At 34.9% G+C, this 24,479-nt stretch overlaps 1 pseudogene; it reads right to left on the reverse strand.

Annotated features, from left to right (window-relative positions):
- Positions 1-702: 702 nt before the first annotated feature.
- On the reverse strand, positions 703-23,870 carry LOC131178396 (pentatricopeptide repeat-containing protein At4g16390, chloroplastic-like; annotated as a pseudogene).
- Between the last annotated feature and the right edge of the window lie 609 nt (positions 23,871-24,479).

The following is a 24,479-nucleotide window of genomic DNA, read 5'->3' on the forward strand; positions in this document are numbered from 1 at the left end:
CAATTATTGTAATATTAAAAAATAAAATTATTAGGTATTTAGTTATAAATATTTTATCGCTAAAAATTATTAGTGATATTTTAGAATATTGTAGAATTAGCATCATAGAGAATTTAGCGACAAATTTTCTATCCCGAAAAGATTAGAGACAATAATGTTTGAAAGGTATTAATTCCTAACATTATTAGTAATGCATATTTTTATCGCTAAATAGTATTAGCAATAAATTTATATGGATTAGTTATATGTTTTGTCTTTAATATGCATTATTGGCGACGAATGATTTATTTATCGCTATTAATATGTTTTTTCATATTTTTTAAATAGTAGATAAATTAATAATATTTATTATTTTTTATTTATTAATTTTTTATTTTAGTTAATTACTTATAAAATTTTATATTTAATTGAAGTTAAGTATAAGTAGGATTAAGAATTTTAAATTTATATGAACTCTAAAATTAAAAATTTTAAATTTATATAAAATTTAAAATTAATTTAAATAATAAAAGTATAATTGTGATTAATTTTAAGAACGAAAGGCAATTTCGAAAATGCTAATGTTTCCTCCCTTCCTCTCTCCCAGCGTCCCTCCTCCCCTCTTTCATATATTTATATATAATATAGATGTTTAGAAGCTAAATATGAGAGCATTAAATACATGTTTGTATCTAAACTCCTCCAAATTAAAAATTAAAAACTTTAGTAAGGTGGTGGCCCCTGCCAGCCACCTTGTCCATTGTTGTTTACAAATTTTATTGCCTTAGACAAGTCATTTATCCAAATATTAACGTTGTTAGAGAAACCCTAAAGAGAGACTCTTTAGATGTAGTCACCACTGGATTGATGATCTAAACTATAAATCTATATAAATTTCAAGAGTTAGCCCAAGTCTAGTAACTCACATGCTCTCTCCATCATATTGAGGTAGACACTTAAGTCCATTACGCAATTGCAGAAGACCTCTTTACATTAGAGTGAATAGAATCAAAAGTTTAGTAGCTTCCTTCTTAAAATTTCCTTAAATACCTTTCTTTGCCATCATAAGTTTTACCACAAAACCAAGCTTTGAATTAGCTTTCTCAATACATTCTGTAACACCCCTTTTGTATAGCCTGGTAGATTTCACTGTTTCGGTGACCGGTATCGGTCCGGACAATTAAGGGGATTAGAACCACACTTAAGACAACTAGAGAAGCTATAAACACAAATAATTAGTAATGTCCAATTAGCTAAGTATAAACAAGAAAAATAGAACATAAGAAGTTAAACGAGCCGAGAGTCACAGCGATGGGTGACCTTCTCGGGAATGACTGCGAAGTCATTTTAAACTCAAATTTCGAACCGTAAAATGTGACGCCGCGGTCCTTAGGACCCTTATAAACACAGTGGAAAAGAGAAAATCACGAAAAAGATCTGTTAAGCCAGTCAAATAATTAGGTTAGGGAGCCGTAAGAAATATGGAATTAATTACAAACCGGCATGAACCAGCGAGGGGAAATTTGGTCAATTGACCCCGAGAGTTGACTCCTGACCTAACTGTCAAATAAAATCGAAGAAAAGAAAATTTCGTAATTGAAAATTAAATTAAAGAACTAATAGAAAAAAAAAAAGGAAAATGAAAAATGGAAAAGTCAAAAGGTGATGACATCATGCATGACCTCATGCATGATGCCATAAAGAATATAATTAATTTATTTATTTATTTACATTTTTGGTCTTCCATAAGACTTGAAAATTCATAAAAAAAAAAAAAGAAAACCATTTCTTCTTCTTCAAAAAACGTTTTTATCTCTCTCTCACTTTTCTCTCCCAAGGTTCCTCCATTAACAAGCTTTTAAAGCTTGAAAAACTTAGTTCTTCCCCACAAGTTTCAACCCGAAACCTTAAAAGGCTTCTAAATTACCCTAGAAGGCTTCTAAATTACCCTAGAAAAGAAGATTAAAGAAGAATAGGAGGAAGAAAAGTGAAGGAAAATCAAACTTGGCAATTCAAGAAAATTTGACAAGTGAGGTTAGTACTTGTTTCCCTTTCTTTTCTTCTTTAAGCTTTGAAATTAAGTTAAGATGAGTCTAAATTGTATGAAAAGTTAAATAAAATGATAAGTTATGATAGGACAAACAATTTGGCAGCCATGAGGGTTGGGGGAAAGTGATATGTTTCACTTCAATAAATCATGCATGCAAGTCAATCTAAGTGGGTAGGTGTTAGTGCCACACTTTAAATTGCATGAATGGAACAAATATGTGAATTAGGGTTTTGAACATTAGGGTTTAGAGACCAAAAATGTGAAAAACTTGTAAATGGTGTCTTTGACCTAATGTGAAGTGAAAAATGGTCATTTGTGACCAAATGAGGTGTGTTAGAAATGTTGGAATTAAAAGCCAATTCGGATTGGATAAGGTCATGTGCTGGCAGCATGACCAAAACCTCCTTTGAGGGACCCAAAAATGAAATTTTACAAGTCCAATGGATATGGGACCAATTGGGGATGAAAATAGGCACTAAATGACACAATTTTCATTTAGGAAGCCTGCCCAAAAAGTGAACTAAACCTAGTGAACAAAGTGACCGAAGTTGAGAAATCGCAGGCTGCCACTGCACAAACTAACCAAATGAACAGTATTTGTTCATTTGGTCATAACTCGAGCTAGGTAGGTCAAAATGACCTGAAATTTTACCAGTAATTAGATAAGATATAGATCTAAAACTTTCATGAAGAACACCAACCCAAATTATGCCATTAACCCAATCAAAATACTGAGCAAAGTTGGTGACCTGAATCTGCAGAACTGCAAATTTTCCATTTGAACAGTAAAGTTTCAATGGCTACAACTCTCTCTAGAAAACTCCGATTTAGGCGATTCTTAAACCGATGGAAACCTAAGGCATAGTAGAACATTTCATATGAAGAAAGTTAGACCAAATTATGGACTTAACTGAATCAAATTACTGAATGAAGTTAGATCAACAAATCTACAGAACCAAATTCTGCAGCATGAACAGTAAACGTAATTTGCTTATAACTTGAGCTACAAAACTCCAATTGGGGTGATTCAAAAAGGAGAATAAACTTAAGACAATAAGGAACATTTTATGTGAAGAAAGTTTTTCCAAATTCCAACAGTAAACTGACCAATGAAACAGTACAATTAAGGACACCAAAACTGAAAATTTGGCAATTTTGCCTAAAAGACCTAAGTTTTGAGAAAATGACCAAAACCAACAAGTTTGGTGACCAAAATGTGGTATGTGGGTAAAGTTAGAATTCCCATACCTATTAAGCCTTAGAAAGTCAATAATTTGACTTGAATAGTGCAGTGAATAGTAACCCAAAACACAAAATTTCGAGAACGCCGAGTTTAGCACGTTAGAGCTAGGTAAAAATAAGGCTAAATTTATTTTGGATTTATGTTAAGTTCTAGTACTGAAATATTGTAAAATTTTGTATTTTAGTTGAAAAGAATACCGGGAAGGAACCCGAGGAACCGAGTCAAGGCCAAGAGGCTACTCGCTTGAGGTTTGTGCACAACATCACTATGCTTTAAAATTTATTGATAAAGTGAATGAAATATGCATTTTACTTTTGCTTTGAATTGTTGAAAGTTTATTGTGACCTTATTTATGATGTTTTGATTTAAATTGTGAAAGTTATTGTGTATATTTGAAATGACAATGTTTAGCAAATTGTTAAGATAAGTTTTGAAACCACAGTGTCATGACCATATATTTGAACACCTCACTAGCATGACTAGTGGGGGTAATTAGTTTCGAATTTTGATTCCTTCTCTGGAGAAGTGTTGAGGTGTGCCAGTAGAAGAGGATGTGAATGGATATTCATATATTTGAGCTAGCTAGCCTTGTGATGTGACTTCTCTTTAGCCTCTAGCTATTGAGATTATATTTGTTTCGAATGGCATGATATAACTGTGGGTTTTATGAAACGTGTTTTGATACCTTGAAATGAACTTGGTTTGCATTTAAAATTTCATAATGCATGATTTGTATTTAATTCTCATGTTCAGCCAAATTTTTGAATAAATATGATTTAAGTTTTGCATAAAGATTATTTTAGTATGTTGTGCACCACTGAGTCCTAGTACTCAGCGATAGCTTCTATTGCTGTCGCAGATACAAAGACTAGAGGAGCAGCAGACTGAGCTGCTGAGGTGTGAGGAGCCATCAGCTTGAAGTCATCGGGTATAATTTATACCATAATTGTAAATATTTCTTTTGATGTATGTATTGCATATAAATGTATGGACATGTAAATGGGTCTTGAGCAACTTGTACAAAAATTTGTATGAAGTTTGTAATAAAGTTTAGTTTGTATTTCTTTTGATGTAAATTTTGTAAGAATGTATATAAATTGTTTTGTCTCTAATGAAATATGAGTACAACTATTTTATTTAATTTAAATGAAATGTATTACTAGTATGCTAAGGATTATTGAATTTTGAACTTGAGAAATTTATTGAAATGATTGTGAAATTGAAGTAGTGATTGAGAAAAATTTTTAGAAGTGCTTTTTACAGGTATTTGAAGAATTGGTTTCTCAAAATACAGACAGAACTCTGTCAAAATTTTTATAAAATTTGCGGAAAACTAAAATGGACCAAAAATATTAATTAGTTTTAATTTTAACTAAATGTTTTAAATACCTATTAGAAAATGCTCATCACTTGTCAAAAATAAGAAAATTATTTTAAAATCCCTTGTAGGGTATTTAATGAGTTATCGGTAGGTGAAGTTCGGTAGTTCATTAGGTATTCTACGGGATCATGTTATGCCTTACAGAGGGGTAAGGTGTGATATGTTTTAGTCGTATCAGAGCAAGTTTTTGAAGTATGTTTTAAATTGTGAATTTGTGTCTTTTCTTTGTTAAGTATAACTGCTCAATGTCCATAATTGTTACATACAGTGCATTACATCAAGAATATGAACTAATGGAGGGAAATCTCTATGTGTTACTTGTTCAGGAGATACCCTAACTTCAGCCTGAAATGGAAGAAGGGGATCGCTCAGTTGAGCAGTTTGTTAAAGCTGAGGCACAAGGGGAAGCCCCAGCTTTACCGAATGTCAGTGGGTCAAGAGCACCACCCATAAATGCCGCAGATTTCTGCAGTTTTAGCAGATGGCAGCAATGTTTCAACAAATGGCTGGGGGTATGCCTGTTCAAGCTCCACCCCAACCACCTGTGGCACAACCACTGCCTCCAGCCAGACAGTATGATAAATTACTAAAGTATGGGGCTGCAGAATTTAAGGGTACAGTGGACCCTTTAGAGGCAGAGCAATGGCTTGAAAGAATGGACAGAGTGTTTAAGAAATTGCACTGCCAAGATGAACTGAAGTTTGAATACTCTGTGTCGTTACTGCAAGGGGATGCGTACGATTGGTGGAAGACCATCCCCCACAGCTTGGTTGAACCACTAGTGCTGACCTGGGATGACTTCATCAGAGAGTTCAGACAGAAATACATCCCAGATGCATATGTTGATCAGAAACTGCAAAAATTTTTGAGTTTGAAACAAGGAAATCGATCAGTGGCAGAGTATGAGAGGGAGTTCTCCTGCCTGAGTCACTATGCGGGGAGTCTCCTTACTACCAGCAAGGCAAGATGCAAGAGATTTGAGACGGGTTTAAAGCCCAGCATAAGGATGCAAGTTGTGGGATTTCGACACAGCAACTTCTCAAAGCTTATGTCTCAAGCACTTAAACTGGAGAGAATTGAATCAGAAGCAACCCCAGTGAAAGAAAAATCAGAAAAAGCTGAGAAATCAGAAAAAGACAAGGGGGAAAAATCAGTTGAACAGAGTTCTGGTGCTACCTCTGGAAAGAGAAAGAAGTTTAGTGGACCCAGCAGGGGTTGAGGTGGAAGATTTGGTAAGGGCCGATTCTCCGGACAGAGACCCCCTAGGTCCGGCCGTGATCGGCGAGGGTTCACATTCTCGCCCGCCGTGAGACTTGTGGCAAGATTCATGGGGAGTGTTATTGGGCCACCGGAGCCCGCGAATCAGGAGGCAAGGGTCATTTAGCAAGAGACGCACTAGTGCTCCGTCTTGGGATATGGTCCAGATCCTACTACGCCGAGGATCTATTCTGAGTCCCGCTCTCGAGGTTCACGCGGTTAGCGGAGGAAGAGGCAGAGGTAGAGGCACCGCTTGAGCGATCGGCACGATTGGTCGGGCCAGACAAGGAAGTGCTTCAACCAGAATCTACACAATGAGACAGCGAGAAGAGGCTGAGACTTCTGATGTGGTAGCTGGTACATTCTCTATCTCTGATCAAGAAGTATTTGTATTGTTTGATCCGGGTTCAACCCATTTATATGTTAGTGCTAGCATAGTCAGTTCACTTGCTGTTCCATGTGTGCAAATGGGTTTTGAAGTGCTAGTAACTAGTCCGTTAGGACAAGAGGTCCGGGTCAACAGAATTTATAGAGACTGTCCCTTGGTGATCCAAGGACATGTTTTCCTGTCAGACTTGATTGAAATGCCCTTCAGAGAGTATGATATCATCTTGGGCATGGATTGGTTAGCTGCATCATGCCATGATTGTAGAGATCAAGATAGTCACTTTTGGTCTCCCTTTGTACGGTGATGTGGTAATACATGGGGAGAGGCATTTACTGCCATCAAACATCATTTCAGCTGCACTGGCCAGAAAAATGATTAGGAAAGGGTGTGAGACGTACTTGGCACATGTGATAGACACCCAAGTGGGTAGTCCAGCATTGAGGGACATCCCTACTGTATGTGACTTTCCGGATGTGTTTCCTGATTAATTGCCAGGATTACCTCCAGAAAGAGAGGTGCAGTTTGAGATTGATGTTATGCTTGGTGTGAACCCAATCTCCATAACACCATATAGAATGGCACCAGCAGAATTGAAAGAGTTGAAAGTGCAATTGCAAGAATTGCTTGACAAGGGCTTTATCCGCCCTAGTGTGTCACCTTGGGGAGCGCTAGTATTGTTTGTAAAGAAGAAGGATGGCACTCTCCGGTTATGCATTGATTATCGACAGTTGAATAAGGTGACAATAAAGAACAAATATCCATTTCCCCGCATTGATGACTTATTTGATTAGTTGAGGAGTGTAGCTGTGTTCTCCAAAATTGACCTAAGATCAGGTTATTATCAGTTGAAAGTACAAGAGCAGAGTATTCCTAAAACTGCCTTCAGAACCTGCTATGGCCATTATGAGTTTTTGGTTATGCCATTCTGGTTAACTAATGCTCCGGCTGCTTTTATGGATGAACACTATCTTCAGACCATACCTCGACTAGTTTGTTGTGGTATTCATAGATGATATATTGGTCTATTCGAAGAATGCAGAAGAGCATGATAGACATCTGCGAATTGTACTACAGACTTTGAGGGAGAAACAACTATATGCCAAATTGTCAAAGTGTGAATTTTGGCTGAAGGAAATATCTTTCTTGGGGCATGTAGTATCAGAAGAGGGCATTAAAGTAGATCCAAATAAGATTGAAGCTGTCTTTAATTGGGGGCCACCCAGAAATGTCACAGAAATTCGTAGTTTTTTGGGTTTAGCTGGATACTACCGTCGGTTTGTGAAGGGATTCTCCATGTTGGCATCTCCATTGACCAAGCTGCTTAGAAAAGATGTAAAATTTCAGTGGACGGATAAATGCCAACAGAGTTTTGATGAATTGAAGAAATGTTTGACTAAAGCTCCAGTCCTGACTTTACCTACTCCGGGTAAAGAATATACAGTATATAATGATGCTTCTCACAATGGGTTAGGCTGTGTATTGATGCAAGATCGAAATGTCATTGCCTATGCATCACGCCAGCAAAAACCGCATGAGAGGAATTATCCAACACATGATTTGGAGCTTGCAGCTATTGTGTTTGCTCTTAAGATCTGGAGGCACTATTTGTATGGGGAAAAGTGTTACATCTACACAGATCATAAGAGTTTAAAGTATTTGGGCACCCAGAAAGAGCTGAATTTGAGACAGAGGAGATGGTTAGAGTTGATAAAAGACTATGATTGTCTGATAGACTATCAGCCAGGGAAAGCTAATGTTGTGGCTGACGCCTTAAGTCGCAAGACTATGGCAAGTCTACGGGTTACTCCTTTGTCTTTGGTACATGAGTTGAGATCATTACATGCCAGCTTAGAGATTAATGATGATGGGCAGACAGCAGTTGCATGGCATGTACAGCCAGTGTTGATTGATCAGATTAGAATGGCTGCTCAGAATGATCAGAAGTATCAGAAGCTATTGGAAGAAGTCCGGCAGGGCAAGAAACCAGAATTCTCAATCAGAGATGATGGTCTACTGCTACACCAAGGCAGAATATGTGTTCCTAATGATGTTGAATTGAGGAAGATCATTTTGAAGGAAGCACATGAGTCTCCTTTTGCCATGCACCCTGGTGGCACAAAAATGTATAGAGGGCTAAAGGAGCATTACTGGTGGATGGGTATGAAAAGAGATGTGGCAGAGTTTATTTCTAAATGCCTAACTTGTCAGCAAGTAAAGGCAGAGCATCAAGTACCCGCTGGGTTGTTACATCCACTACCAGTACCATAGTGGAAATGGGAGAGAATAACGATAAATTTTGTTATGGGACTTCCGAGGACACAGAAGAGTCATGATGCAGTTTGGGTCATTATTGACAGACTGACTAAATCTGCTCATTTTCTGCCAGTTCGGATAGACTACAGTTTAGAAAGATTAGCCAAGTTATACATCGATGAGATTGTGAGACTGCATGGAGTGCCAGTATCCATCGTGTCAGACAGAGATCCTAGGTTCACTTCTAGATTCTGGGGTAGTCTTTAGAGAGCCCTAGGAACTAGATTGAACTTCGATCAGTATTCCACCCACGCATGCATGGCCAATCTGAGAGGGTAATTCAGATCTTGAAGGACATGCTACGGGCTTGTGTGATTGAATTTGAGGGCAGTTGGGATACACACTTGCCTTTGATTGAGTTTGCTTATAACAACAGCTACCAATCTAGTATTGGGATGCCTCCATATGAAGCTTTGTATGGCAGAAAATGTAGAACCCCATTGTGTTGGGATGACGTAGGTGAAAGAAAGATGATTGGACCCGAAATTGTTCAACAAACTGAAGAGAAAATCAGGGTGATTCGAGATCGACTTAAGACTGCATCAGACCGTCAGAAGTCCTACATTGATTTGAAAAGGAGGGATATTGAGTATGCAGTAGGTGAGAAAGTATTCCTCAAGGTTTCTTCTTGGAAGAGAATTATGAGATTCGGCAGAAAGGGGAAACTGAGTCCTCGTTTCATTGGGCCATATGAGGTTCTGGAAAGAGTGGGTCCTTTGGCATATCGGTTGGCACTACCTCCAGAGTTGGAGAAGGTACATAATGTTTTCCATGTGTCTATGTTGAGGAGGTACCGATCAGACCCATCTCATGTACTACCAGTAGAGGAAATTGAAGTGAATCCAGACCTCACATATGAAGAAGAACCCATAGAGATTCTGGCTTATGAGGTAAAGTAGCTACGGAACAAGCAGATACCGTTGGTGAAAGTGCTGTGGAACCATCATTCGGGCCAGGAGGCTACTTGGGAACGAGAGGAGGACATGAGGAGACAGCACCCACAGCTGTTCAGAGATTGATACTAGGTAAAATTTCGAGACGAAATTTATTTTAAGGGGGGGAGAATTGTAACACCCCATTTGTATAGCCTGGTAGATTTCACTGTTCCGGTGACCGGTGTCGGTCCGGACAATTAAGGGGATTAGAACCACACTTAAGACAACTAGAGAAGCTATAAACACAAATAATTAGTAATGTCCAATTAGCTAAGTATAAACAAGAAAAATAGAACATAAGAAGTTAAACGAGCCGAGAGTCACAGCGATGGGTGACCTTCTCGGGAACGACTGCGAAGTCATTTTAAACTCAAATTTCGAACCGTAAAATGTGACGCCGCTGTCCTTAGGACCCTTATAAACACAGTGGAAAAGAGAAAATCAGGAAAAAGATCTATTAAGCCAGTCAAATAATTAGGTCAGGGAGCCGGAAGAAATATGGAATTAATTGCAAACCGGGATGAACCGGCGAGGGGCAATTTGGTCAATTAACCCCGAGAGCTGACTCCTGACCTAACTGTCAAATAAAATCGGAGAAAATAAAATTTCATAATTGAAAATTAAATTAAAGAACTAATAGAAAAAAAAAAGGAAAATGAAAAATGGAAAAGTCAAAAGGTGATGACATCATGCATGACCTCATGCATGATGCCATAAAGAATATAATTAATTAATTTATTTATTTACATTTTTGGTCTTCCATAAGACTTAAAAATTCATAAAAAAAAAAAAAGAAAACCATTTCTTCTTCTTCAAAAAACGTTTTCATCTCTCTCTCACTTTTCTCTCCCAAGGTTCCTCCATTAACAAGCTTTTAAAGCTTGAAAAACTTAGTTCTTCCCCACAAGTTTCAACTCTAAACCCTAAAAGGCTTCTAAATTACCCTAGAAAAGAAGATTAAAGAAGAATAGGAGGGAAGAAAAGTGAAGGAAAATCAAACTTGGCAATTCAAGAAAATTTGACAAGTGAGGTTAGTACTTGTTTCCCTTTCTTTTCTTCTTTAAGCTTTGAAATTAAGTTAAGATGAGTCTAAATTGCATGAAAAGTTAAATAAAATGATAAGTTATGAAAGGACAAACAATTTGGCAGCCATGAGGGGGGGAAAGTGATATGTTTCACTTCAATAAATCATGCATGCAAGTCAATCTAAGTGGGTAGGTGTTAGTGCCACACTTTAAATTGCATGAATGGAAAAAATATGTGAATTAGGGTTTTGAACATTAGGGTTTAGAGACAAAAAATGTGAAAAACTTGTAAATGGTGTCTTTGACCTAATGTGAAGTGAAAAATGGTCATTTGTGACCAAATGAGGTGTGTTAGAAATGTTGGAATTAAAAGCCAATTCGGATTGGATAAGGTCATGTCTTGTGACATGACCAAAACCTCCTTTGAGGGACCAAAAATGAAATTTTACAAGTCCAATGGATATGGGACCAATTGGAGATGAAAATAGGCACTAAATGACACAATTTTCATTTAGGAAGCCTGCCCAAAAAGTGAACTAAACCTAGTGAACAAAGTGACCGAAGTTGAGAAATCGCAGGCTGCCACTGCACAAACTGACTAAATGAACAGTGTTTGTTCATTTAGTCATAACTCAAGCTAGGTAGGTCAAAATGACCTGAAATTTTACCAGTAGTTAGATAAAATATATATCTAAAACTTTCATGAAGAACACCAACCCAAATTATGCCATTAACCCAATCAAAATATTGAGCAAATTTGGTGACCTGAATCTGCAAAACTGCAGATTTGCCATTTGAACAGTAAAGTTTCAATGGCTATAACTCTCTCTAGAAAACTCCGATTTAGGCGAGTCTTGAACCGATGGAAACCTAAGGCATAGTAGAACATTTCATATGAAGAAAGTTAGACCAAATTATTAACTTAACTGGATCAAATTACTGAATGAAGTTGGATCAACAAATCTGTAGAACCAAATTCTGTAGCATGAACAGTAAACGTAATTTGCTTATAACTTGAGCTACAAAACTCCAATTGGGGTGATTCAAAAAGGAGAATAAACTTAAGACAATAAGGAACATTTTCTATGAAGAAAGTTTTGCCAAATTCCCACAGTAAACTGACCAATGAAACAGTACAATTAAAGACACCAAAACTGAAAATTTGGCAATTTTGCCTAAAAGACCTAAGTTTTGAGAAAATGACCAAAACCAACAAGTTTGGTGACCAAAATGTGGTATGTGGGTAAAGTTAGAATTCCCATACCTATTAAGCCTTAGAAAGTCAATAATTTGACTTGAATAGTGCAGTGAATAGTAACCCAAAACACAAAATTTCGAGAACGCCGAGTTTAGCACGTTAGAGCTAGGTAAAAATAAGGCTAAATTTATTTTGGATTTATGTTAAGTTCTAGTACTGAAACATTGTAAAATTTTGTGTTTTAGTTGAAAAAATACCGGGAAAGAACCCGAGGAGCCGAGTCAAGGCCAAGAGGCGACTTGCTTGAGGTTTGTGCACAACATCACTATGCTTTAAAATTTATTGATAAAGTGAATGAAATATGCATTTTACTTTTGCTTTGAATTGTTGAAAGTTTATGGTGACCTTATTTATGATGTTTTGATTTAAATTGTGAAAGTTATTGTGTATATTTGAAATGACAATGTTTAGCAAATTGTTAAGATAAGTTTTGAAACCACAGTGTCATGACCATATATTTGAACACCTCACTAGCATGACTAGTGGGGGTAATTAGTTTCGAATTTTGATTCCTTCTCTGGAGAAGTGTTAAGGTGTGCCAGTAGAAGAGGATGTGAATGGATATTCATATATTTGAGCTAGCTAGCCTTGTGATGTGACTTCTCTTTAGCCTCTGGCTATTGAGATTATATTTGTTTCGAATGGCATGATATAACTATGGGTTTTATGAAACGTGTTTTGATACCTTGAAATGAACTTGGTTTGCATTTAAAATTTCATAATGCATGATTTGTATTTAATTCTCATGTTCAGCCAAATTTTTGAATAAATGTGATTTAAGTTTTGCATAAAGATTATTGTAGTATGTTGTGCACCACTGAGTCCTAGTACTCAGCGATAGCTTCTATTGCTGTCGCAGATACAGAGACTAGAGGAGCAGCAGACTGAGCTGCTGAGGTGTGAGGAGCCATCAGCTTGAAGTCATCGGGTATAATTTATACCCTAATTGTAAATATTTCTTTTGATGTATGTATTGTAAATAAATGTATGGACATGTAAATGGGTCTTGAGCAACTTGTACAAAAATTTGTATGAAGTTTGTAATAAAGTTTAGTTTGTATTTCTTTTGATGTAAATTTTGTAAGAATGTATATAAATTGTTTTGTCTCTAATGAAATATGAGTACAACTATTTTATTTAATTTAAATGAAATGTATTACTAGTATGCTAAGGATTATTGAATTTTAAACTTGAGAAATTTATTGAAATGATTGTGAAATTGAAGTAGTGATTGAGAAAAATTTTTAGAAGTGCTTTTTACAGGTATTTGAAGAACTGGTTTCTCAAAATACGGACAGAACTCTGTCAAAATTTTTATAAGATTTGCGGAAAACTAAAATGGACCAAAAATATTAACTAGTTTTAATTTTAACTAAATGTTTTAAATACCTATTAAAAAATGCTCACCACTTGTCAAAAATAAGAAAATTATTTTAAAATCCCTTGTAGGATACTTAATGAGTTATCGGTAGGTAAAGTTCGGTAGTTCATTAGGTATTCTACGGGATCATGTTATGCCTTACAGAGGGATAAGGTGTGACACATTCAAAAGGTTTAGCAAAATTTTCCTTTGTTGTTTGACTCATGACAATTAGAAGACATTTACAAAACTGCTCATTTGGAGTAATGCCAAATTCTAAAAGCTAGTTCAATGTCCTCATAACATCATCAGTCTATTAGGCCTTCTTATAGCACTTGATAAATGATGTCAAAACAAATATATTAGGCTTGAAACCAACTTCCAACAACATTTTATTTGCCTTAAATACTTCTCCACTACATGAAAATATGGTAATCAAAGATGAGAAAGTCCAACCATAAGGATTTGTCTTAAAACTCTCCATGTCTTCAAAAATCTTGACAATTTCATTGACATAGCCAAGATCAATAGACATGGCTAATAGGGTATCATAAAGTACAACATTCAAACCAATATCCTTCATCTCTCTATACATAACAAGAGCTTCCTTACCAATATCGAGCTCTACCATAAGCACACAAAATATCTGCTTATGTCACAAAACTTGTCATAACACCCTTGTTAATTATATGTTGGTATATTTTTTTTATTACTAAGGTCTCTTAGCTTCCCATTGCATCTAACAGAGTGTTATATGTGACCATATTAGACTTAGCACCTACAACCTTCATTTCTTCATAAGCATTTGCACTAAAAGGCATAAGACCACCATAACCCGCAGCAAGCCTAACTTTATGTCTAAAACTCACTTAAAGCCCATACTATTCACCAAATCTTTATTTAAATCCATTATTATTCATATAAATACTTTATAAAATATAAATAGTAATTTCAATTTGTTTATATTACAAAATATTAAGTGGGGCAACATAGTAACAAAATAATTAAATTACATGTCTCTATTAAAAAGTTCCACAAAATGTACTTGTACATTTTGATCAAAATTAAGGTGTTTACACTGCACAAACAATTCATAACAAGGTAGTTATGTCACCAATGGTCCCTAATAAGTCCAATATGCCCAGCCCAATAAAGAAGCTAATCAAGACTTCCTCTTAACATGACATATAATGGATACCAAGGGTACAGAAGTCCTAACTTACTTAAGGTAGATCTTGTAACCCTTGGTATCCTAATGTCAAAAACACAAAATTGCCTTACTTGACATCTCCTTTCTTTTATTTTTATGTATGAACTCATTTTGCATGCATGCCTTTCCTTTTCCTTTATCATATCTTTCCTAATGAGAACCAATGGGTCATTCATGAACTACCAAAATATGACAATTAATAATAATGCAACACCTTAGTGAAATAATAATGTCAAACTTACCATGCACTGTTCATAGAACTATTCACATGTTTCGACCATTGAACCTTCATGAATCGGCCACCAAACCTGGAATTTTCAGAATTCGTCTCCATTTCATAACTTAGGGTTTAAACCCCCAAATCTTCAATCTTTACATTAAAAACTATTATTTTAAGTTTATTTATCATTTTATACTTTAAACAACCAAAAACACACTCAAACAACTTAAATCCTTCATTTAAAGACCCTTAAATTTGATTAGTATTTTACCAAACCCTAAAATGACCTTAAACACAAACTAAACCAACTTCCTTAATAAATACTAGTCCTAAAACCTCAATAAACTAAGAGGAAAGAAATTAAAACTTACCTCTTAAAGCAAAGTTTTGCAAATGAATGGGTTTCATCCACTTCTTTTGCAAACCCCTTGATAGGAGAGAGAAAAAGGTGTCCTCACCCCTTTTAAAGGCTTGGAGGTGATTCTCCCTTATTAAAAACTAGGGTAGGGTGCTTTGGGTTGTAAGGGGAGACAAACTAAAAGAGAGAGGGAGAAAATGGGGAGAGAGATAGAGAAAATTAGGGAGGGGCTAGTTATGGAACCTACCCTTCGGGTTTTATATTCTGTCTAGACCAACTTTGGAGACCAAACTTAAACTTTAACAATTAAACTTGCCTAGATAGGTTTATTATAGTTTAGTCCCTCTATTCTTGTTCTCTCTCTAAACACCCCACTTCCCTTTGTCTCTTCCTTCACTTGGGACTTTAGAAAATAGTCCATCTCTGAACAAGGATCTCAACCACCTTAGGTGAGGAGTATTACACATTTAAAACCCCATTAATATTTCCTGAAAGCTTATAAATTTTGATCAAAGTTGAGAATGTAACTTAATCAATATAACATTTCTCTAATATAGCATGGTCATACAATCTTAGAGCCATTTCATCATTACTTGTTTGACCAAAACCATTAATCATAGCCGAGTAGGTAATGTCATCTAGGTAATTGCATTTTTTTTAAATCATTCCACATCCTTATTAGGTAAATTAGACATCCTAGACAACTATGTATAGTTAAAAATGTGGCATTATTAGGCTTAACTCCTCTTACAAGCATTTCTTCAAGTAGTTTCTCTACTCTATCCAAGTCCCTACACTTTATAAAACTTTCATAATCACATTATAAATTAAACCTTCAAAGATTTATAAATATTAAAGAATATTCACCAAACAGAGGTGATATATGCATATCATATAGTTATTTAGGTTAGATTTTATAGTCATTTCATCCTTTTATTGGTTAATTTTAGTTAATTTCATTAGTTATTTAATTAGTTTTTGATATTTGTTAATTTTTAGTTTAATTTGTGAATTTGTTCTTATTTTATAGGTTAAATGGCGTTTTTGAGGAATTAAGAGTTAATTGCATGTTTGAAGGATGAATTCCAAGCCCAAAGATGCCAAAAATGAAGTTCAAAAATTGTGAATTTAGTGCTGTCAAAAGTAGCGTAAGGAGTTGCATGGCTTATGCATTTGCCTATGCAAAAAGCTGAAAAATTGCATAACTTACCGAAAGTTGCATAACTTAGTATATGGCTATGCACCTGCCTATGCACTATCATAAAAGGCAAATTTGAAACCCACCGAAAGATGCACAACTTTATGCAAATCTGCTGATATGGCAAATTATTTCACACGTGGAATGACTTCACCTCACACTATTTTTAGTCTGTTCTAGGGCTTTTGTCAGGGGGGTATTTAAGCCTCTTTACATCAACTCAACTCAACTCAACTAAGCCTTTATCCCAAAAATTTGGTTCGGCTATATGGATTCTCTTTCTCTACTCTAAACAATTTTGGGTTAAATCCTCAGAAATGTGTAATGCTTCTAGGTCATGTTGTACTAATCTCCTCTAAGTCAGTTTAGGTCTACCCCTTCTTTTCTTTCTAGCCTCTATCCTAATGTTCTCTACTTGTCTAACTGGAGCCTCCATATGTCTATGCTTCACATGACCAAACCACCTCAATCTCCCTTCTCTCAACTTATCCTTAATTGGTACCACTCCTACCTTTTCTCTAATACTCTCATTACAGACTTTATCTAGTCTAGTATGGCCACTCATCCACCTTAACATTCTCATCTCCGTAACTCTTATCTTAGACACATACTACTCCTTCAGTGCCCAACACTCACTACTATATAACATGGCCGATCTTATGGCTATACGGTAAAATTTTCCTTTCAACTTATTGAGAATCTTGCAATCACATAAAACTCCCATGGCACGTCTCCACTTCAACCATCCAGCTTTAATCCTATGACTGACATCCTCCTCACATCCCCCATCTACTTGAAGGACTGAGTCGAGATATTTAAAGTGATTACTTTGGTATAGTATCACTCCATCCAAACTAACTCCTTCCCTATCACCAGTTCGGCCTTCACTGAACTTGCAATGCATGTATTCTATCTTTGTTCCACTTAACTTAAAGCCCTTTGACTCTAGAATACTTCTACAAAGCTCTAGCTTTCTATTAAATCCTTCTTGTGTCTCATCTATCAGAACTATATTATACGCAAACATCATGCGCCAAGGGATACTCTTTTGTATATGTTTTGTTAATTCATCTAAAACTAATGTAAAAAGGTAAGGGTTTGCAGCTGAACCTTGGTGTAATCCAACTGATATAGAAAAATCTCTTGTGTCCCCTCCCATTGTGCGCACAATAGTAGTTGCTCCTTCATACATGTCTTTTAGCACTTGTATGTACCTAATAGATACCCCCCTTTTGTTCTAACACTCTCCATAAGACATCTCTTGGAACACTATCATAAGCCTTCTCTAAATCGATGAAAACCATGTGTAAATCTTTCCTCGCATCTCTATATTTCTCCATCAAGCTTCTGATGAGAAAGATTGCTTTCATAATTGAACGACCAGGCATGAAGCCAAATTGATGGGGAGAGATAGAAGTATCATGACGTAGTTGATGTTTCACAACTCTCTCCTACAACTTCATAGTATGGCTCATGAGTTTAATTCTCCTATAGTTTGAGCAACTCTGTATGTCTCCCTTAATTTTTAAAATAGGTACTAAAATACTCCTCCTCCATTCATCAGACATTTTCTTTGAATTTAGAATCTTATTAAATAATTTAGTTACCAATGCCACTCCCATATCTCCCAAACACTTTCACACTTCAATTGATATTTCATTGAGTCCACAGGCTTTACCCACTTTCATTCTCCTAAGTGCTTCCTTTGCTTTTTAAGATCTAATCCTTGTAGTATAATTCACATTCTTTTCTATTGCTCTGTAGTCTATATTCACGCTATTATCATTTTGACTATTATTAAAGAGATCATCAAAATAATTTCTCCATCTTTCTTTAATGTCCTCATCTTTAACTAACACTTTTCCTTTTTTATCCTTAATGCACCTAACTTAATTGAGATCTTGACATTTCTTTTCTCTCCTCCTTGCTAATCTATAAATATCTTTCTCCCCTTCTTTAGTTCCAAGTTTCTCATATAACTTTTCAAAGGCCTACACTCTTTCTTGACTAACTGCCTTTTTTACTTCTTTCTTTGCTATCTTGTATTGTTCATATGCCTCATTATTATCATACTTAGGTAATTTCTTATACCATTCTCTCTTTCTCTTCACTATCTTTTGTACTTCCTCATTCCACCACCATATCTCTTTTGAGGGTGGTATATGTCCTCTAGACTCTACAAGTACTTTTCTAGCTGCTTCTCTAATCTTATATGTCATCTGTATCCACATATCATTGGCCTCCATATCCAGCTTTCATGCTTCGGACTCGAGAAGCTCATTTTTGAACTTCACTTGCTTTACTCCTTTGAACTCCCACCACTTTGTTCAAGCTACACTATTTCTTCTAACCTTACTTAAATTGTTCCTAAACTTGACATCCAAGATCACTAACCGATGTTGACTTATTAAAGCCTCTCCCGGAATGACCTTATAATCTTTACATAGTGCTCTATTTGTCTTCCTAGTTAAGAGGAAGTTAATTTGGCTTCTATGTTGCCCACTTTTAAAAGTCACTAAATGTGACTCTCTTTTTATAAAATAGGTATTTACTAGTATTAGGTCGTATGCCATAGCAAAATCCAAAATGCTTTTTCCCTCCTCATTTCGGTTGCCAAATCCAAAACCTCCATGAACATTCTCATAGCCTTTCCTATCACTTTCTACATATCCATTCAAATCTCCATCGATGCAAACATTCTCTTCATTCGATATGCTTTGCATTAGATCATCTATATCTTCCCAAAACCTTTGTTTATTCTCACTATCTAGTCCTATTTGTGGAGCATAAGCACTAACTACATTTATTGTTTCTCCTTCTAGTACTAGCTTTACTAGTATAATTATTTTCTCCTTCTAGTACTAGCTTTACTAATATAATTCTATCTCCTACTCTTTTCATAGCTATTACAGCATCTTTCAATGTCCTGTCTATGATTATGCCCACACCGTTCTTATTTCTCTCTTTTTTGGTAAACCACAGTTTGTACCTTAAATTACCCACTTCCTTACTTTTCTCTCCTACCCATTTAGTCTCCTGAATGCAAGCAATATTCACCCTTCTCCTTTCCAAGGTATCCACAAGCTCCATTAATTTTCTTGTAAGTGATCCAATATTTCAAGTACCAACCCTGATTCTTCTCCTATCATGTTCCTTCCTAATTGATCTCCTTCTATGATATCTTCTATTGTTCTCTATGCCTATCTGGTGTTCTATTCTACTATCTATTCTACTATCTATCATATGCACTAACTTCTTTACCCACACCCATTTATGATGTGGGAACCCTTGCTCATTTAACACCACAACTAGGCACCGATATGGCGCATCGCTTTCGGTGAATGCCCTACACCCTTGCATATTTCTCACTACACCCGGGCTCCGATGTAGCATGTCGTAAGTAGAGGATGCCCTAACGTTTATATCATTTGAATCCATATCATAAGAAGTGATGAAATTTTTATGTTGGTTGTCACCTATCGTAACCCTCCTCCTTTATCCGGGCTTGGAACCGGCTAAGTGCAAACTACTTAAGCAGAGTTTAAGCCTTTTTACATCACTTTTTACAAAAATAATAATAATAATTGAAGGAAAAGGAGAGAAAAAAGAGTAGAGCATGCCATTTTTGCTTGCAGAGCTTGGAATCTTCATCTTCTTCACCATTTCTTCATGCCAAACATTGGGTTTTTCAGTTTTAATTTATTTTCATGTTTTATTCCTTCTTCTACCTTGATTTTCTTGTAATGAACATGGATTGTGAGTAGTTTTCTAAAGATTTTAGAGTTGGGGGTGTAATATTTGAGTTATTTTTGTGAATTTGAACTAGATTAGTCTAGATTTTATGATTTTTATGAAGTTTAATTCATTTCATATGTGCTTATTAAATGCTTAGTGTAGAGCTCCATTAAGTTATGTTCTTAATCTTTGGTTGAAGAATCAAAAAGAGAAAATCAAGTGATAGATAATAAAAAAATTAGACTTAATTAACTTAGATCTAGAAACAGACTAAGGGTTGAGAGAGTTTTAAAGATTGATTAAAGATTTTAATGGATTTTAGTTAATTTTAAACTCCGTGAAAGTAAAATTTAATTAATGAAGACACTCTTTATTCCACTTGAAAGAAATTTCAAAGGATTTTAAAATTAATCTCCTTTAAACCCATAATTTCATTGAGAGGGCTAACTAGGGAAAATCCCAAATTGACTTGAATATGAATCCTTAACTCTGGAATCGTCTTTTTACAATTATTGCTTGTTATTTTACTTTTGAATGCTTAGTTTAATCTCATTTCATCAATTTTCATTATTAATTTCTCAATTTCTTTATTTAGCCAATTATTAAATTAATCATTGTTTGAATTGAGTTTTGCATTTTCATACCTTAAACTTCATTTTTCCCAAATTTCATATTTATTTGATTAAATTATAATGTTAATATAGTTCATTTTATATCAAAAATTCAATTTATGATACAACTCTATGAGGAAATGATATCTTTTTCTATAATACTTGAGCGACTCGTGCACTTGTGATGGTCCATATCAAGTTTTTAGTACCATTACTGAAGAGTTGCTTGTTTAGGATTGAATTCTTGATTATTTTAGTTGTATATAAATTTATTTTTATATTGTCTTTTCAATTTGTGTTTGATTATTCTTTTTAGGTACTTTTTGATTTTTTATGAGAAGAGTGAAAAGCACAAGTGACACTTCTTTTTTATACAATCTTGAAATTGAGAAGTTTTATATAGCAAACATAAAAGAAACCAGAAAGAGAAAAGAAGCTTTGAGAGGTACTGAAATTGAAATTGAAACAAAAATGGCTAAAGAAAGAGTTAGAATTGGGGGTAATGGTGGAAATAACTAGAATAATGAGAATGATGCTCATGGTGAAGAAATTGTTAATACTAATGTACCTACAGAAAGTATGATGGACCATGCATTCCCTCATTTTGATGACTTGAGAGAGAGTATTGCAAGACCAAAAATTGATGCAAACAACTATAAGATGAATTTTGGGGTACTTCAAATGATTTAGAATTCTCAATTTAGAGGTCATCCTCAAAAAGTCCTCATACTCATCTTAAGAAGTTTGCTATGGTCTGTGACATGAAAAAGCAACCAGAGTGTTTGATGATACAACGAGGCTTAAACTATTTCCATTTTCTTTAAAGGATAGAGCATTAGATTGGCTTGATTTTCTACCTCACAACTTAATCACAAATTGGGAAGAGCATATTGATGCATATTTCCCACTAGGAAAGACACAAAAGTTGAGGAATCAGATGATAGCTTTTAGACCAAAAGAAGATGAGACTCTTTATGAGTCTCAGATGAGATGGAAGGAGTTAGAGAGACAATGTCCATATCATGCTATTCCAAAGTGGATGATCAATAAGAATTTTTACATAAATGTTACTCCTACAATTAGAGGGATAATTAATGCTTAAATGGGAGGTGAATTTATCATGAAGCATAAGAATGAAGAATGAGAATAAAGCTTATGAGTTGTTTGAGAAGATAGCAAAGGGCATACATCTATGGAGTAGTGATAGCAAAGGGCACACATCTGTGGAGTAGTCTAAAAGGGCCAGCTCCAACACAAAAGAAGCAAGCAGTTGGGATGTATGAACTTGATCCATTCAACATGATCAATGCAAAATTTGATGCACTCACATATATGTTGGTAGAGAAGATTGAAGATCTCAATATGCTAGTCAGTTCATCATCATCTAGCGGAAGTTCTCAATAAGTTACTTATGCAGAAGTAATAATGAGCTATGGAGTGGATTATGGAGAACAAGTTTCTTATTCTGGGAATTTTGGGCAAAAATGATGCAGTCAAATTATATAGACATTTAGGGTCAATATTCATTATATTTTATCAGCATTTAGTCTCTATTATATTTTTTTTAAGTGTTTTTTAGGAATATTTTAGAAAACTTGTTAATCCAACCCAATTCTTTGATTTTTATATTTTATCTGGTATTTTTATACGGTTTTAGAACCAAGGATGAGTTTAGAAGAGATTTGAGTTTAAAAAGTGAAGAATGAAAGGCCAGAAGAATTACATAGGCCATATAACCTATCCCGTGTAACCTCCTGGACCCCGTGCAACCTTCAAGACAGAAAAAAAAGAAGTTGGGAAACAAAGCTATAGAAAATTGCATGAGATACCCTGTATAACACTACACGGCCTATGTAATGTCCCTAGACAGCAATTCTAACCCGACTTTTCTTCCTTGTAACTCTACTCATATTGAATTCTAAGGCTTTTAGGACTCTAAAGCAAGGGTTTTTATACCAGATATAAATATAATAAGTCAAGATTTAAGGGAGAGGAACGAATTTATATTCAAGAGTGCACATTAAATTCAAGAGAAGTGAAAGAGAAATATATTTGCAAGGTTGCTAGAAGGGATTTTCAGCTAAAGTTTCAAAAGTCCAAGGTTGCAATTCTCCCTCTAGACTCTTTCATTCTATTTTCTTCTCATGCCTCCTCTTTATTATTCTATAAACTTGATTGTAAAACTCATCATATGTGAGTAGTTCTTTTATTCTAGGGTTAGGGATGTAGTACTTTCAATTTAATTATGGATTTGGTTTAATTTTATTTAATATATTGAGCATTTTGTTCTTTAATTCAATCTCTTGTATTCTTAATGCATGCTATGTGTTGGTAACCACTTAGTATTGACTCTAGATCTTAATTAAAAGACTGAAAGGTAAAGATTAATATTGGAATAACATGATTTTAAACTTAGGGTTCTTCATCTAGAGATGAGCTAGAAATCTATGTAAATCTAATTATTAATCAAAGAACATAATGGATTTTAATAAATTTAATCACAATGAAAGTAGGGTTTAGGCTAATTAAAATATAACTTGAGTGCCTTACGAGAGGACTTAAGATAACTTAAGATTAATTTCCTTCAAAGTAATAATTTTTCATTTATTGAATGAATTACATTAAATCTATAATTGATTGAAGTGTGAACCCTTAGTTTTAAAATGTTTTTACTTAATATTCAAGTTTAGTTAATTACTTTAGATTTTATTTCATTTAATTAGATTTAATTATTATTTCTCTATAACTCAATCATTTAGATAATTAAGATCACTATAGTCTGGTGCTCAACGCGGTCCTTATGGGAATGATACTTTACTCATCACTTTATTACTTGTTAACGATCCATGCACTTGTGAGATTTTGCATAATAAGTTTTTGGCGTCGTTGTTGAGACTGGTATTTGATGTCAAATGATTAGTGATTTGATTATTCTAGACATATTTACTTTTTTTATAGTTTATTTTTCTGCTTTTATTATTCTATATGTCTAATTTTGTTTTTACTTGTTTTTCTTGTGAGGATCATTGAGATGTTTCATCAACAAGTCTGCACAAGTTTTATTCAACAACACAATTAACCCTTTTATGATCTTGGAATACATTTAATGAATTAGTAGAGCAATTTGCCAATCATAATCTTTCAAATCATGAACTCACTCTTAATTTCTATATTAGTTTGGGTGAAGCGACAAGGAATTAGGTAGATAATAGAGCTTGGGCTACTGGTGATCATGTTTTTCAAAGAGACCATAAGGATGCCATTCACTTGTTGAATGACATGGACGATTTTGATTACCATTGGTATTGGGATCCTTCATTGGAGGGTTGAAGTCACCAATATCCCCCATACATCTAACAACCTAATATTTCTGTAAAAGCCAAGTCCTTACTTTACACAGAGTGAAGATTTTGGCAATGCTTCAATAAGAGCTAAAGCTACCCGGGCCTGGGAAGAAGCAAAATTGAATAGAACCATTAGTGATTCAAGAAGAGAAGGGAGTGGGACTTGAGAAAGCGGTAGCTCCATTGGAAAATTTTGACAACCTAATGGTGAATAATGAATTATCACTTTATGAGGAGGAATTAAACAAGCAAGGTAGGGACTATGAATTAAATGGTGAAGAAGCCTCATTAGAATTTTAACCAATAGAAAAAGTTGAGACTCAATTGGAAGAACAAAATTCCTTTGAAGATAACTTATTAATAGAGTTCCCACAAGAATAGGAGTTACTTGAAGAAGAAATGGAACTTGGAGCTAAAAGAAACAACTACTTCATAGTTGGAGGGTCATTAGAAGAGTGCTTACATGAAGACAAATTAGGAAAAAAGGTGGTGGATGAAGAAATTGATAAGACTATCAATTTGAGTTCATTGATGGTGCTTACACATACACCACCAGAAGACCCTTTTCTATTATGGACACCTCCTACATCATCATATGTCCTCCATGAGCTAAA

The sequence above is a fragment of the Hevea brasiliensis genome, chromosome 3 (assembly GCF_030052815.1).
Source record: "Hevea brasiliensis isolate MT/VB/25A 57/8 chromosome 3, ASM3005281v1, whole genome shotgun sequence".
Classification (NCBI taxonomy): domain Eukaryota; kingdom Viridiplantae; phylum Streptophyta; class Magnoliopsida; order Malpighiales; family Euphorbiaceae; genus Hevea; species Hevea brasiliensis.